Here is a 300-nt window from a genome sequence, read left to right as displayed (position 1 = left end):
ATCCATTCATGTATATCGCTTGACAAAGGATATTTGGATATTTACTTTTGCTGCAAATATATCCACAAATGTGGTGGAGCAAACAAATGGCAAAGCTATAAAAACTTCTTAGACATAGACAAACACTTTGAAGGATTGAGTGGATGGGCCCGGGGAATCAGAACCACAGTTTCAGTAGACGCCAAGTCAAATGGCATAACATAGTTCACAAAGACCGTGCTCCACATCCTAACAACTGGGGTCTTAGAAGCTCGTGAGCAGTCCTCTCAGGTGCAAATATTGGTCTGTTTCCATGCAGAG

The sequence above is a fragment of the Echinops telfairi genome, unplaced genomic scaffold, assembly GCF_000313985.2.
Source record: "Echinops telfairi isolate 266 unplaced genomic scaffold, ASM31398v2 ScPeMD7_14;HRSCAF=57, whole genome shotgun sequence".
In the NCBI taxonomy this organism is placed as follows: domain Eukaryota; kingdom Metazoa; phylum Chordata; class Mammalia; order Afrosoricida; family Tenrecidae; genus Echinops; species Echinops telfairi.
This window is presented reverse-complemented; position numbering follows the sequence as displayed.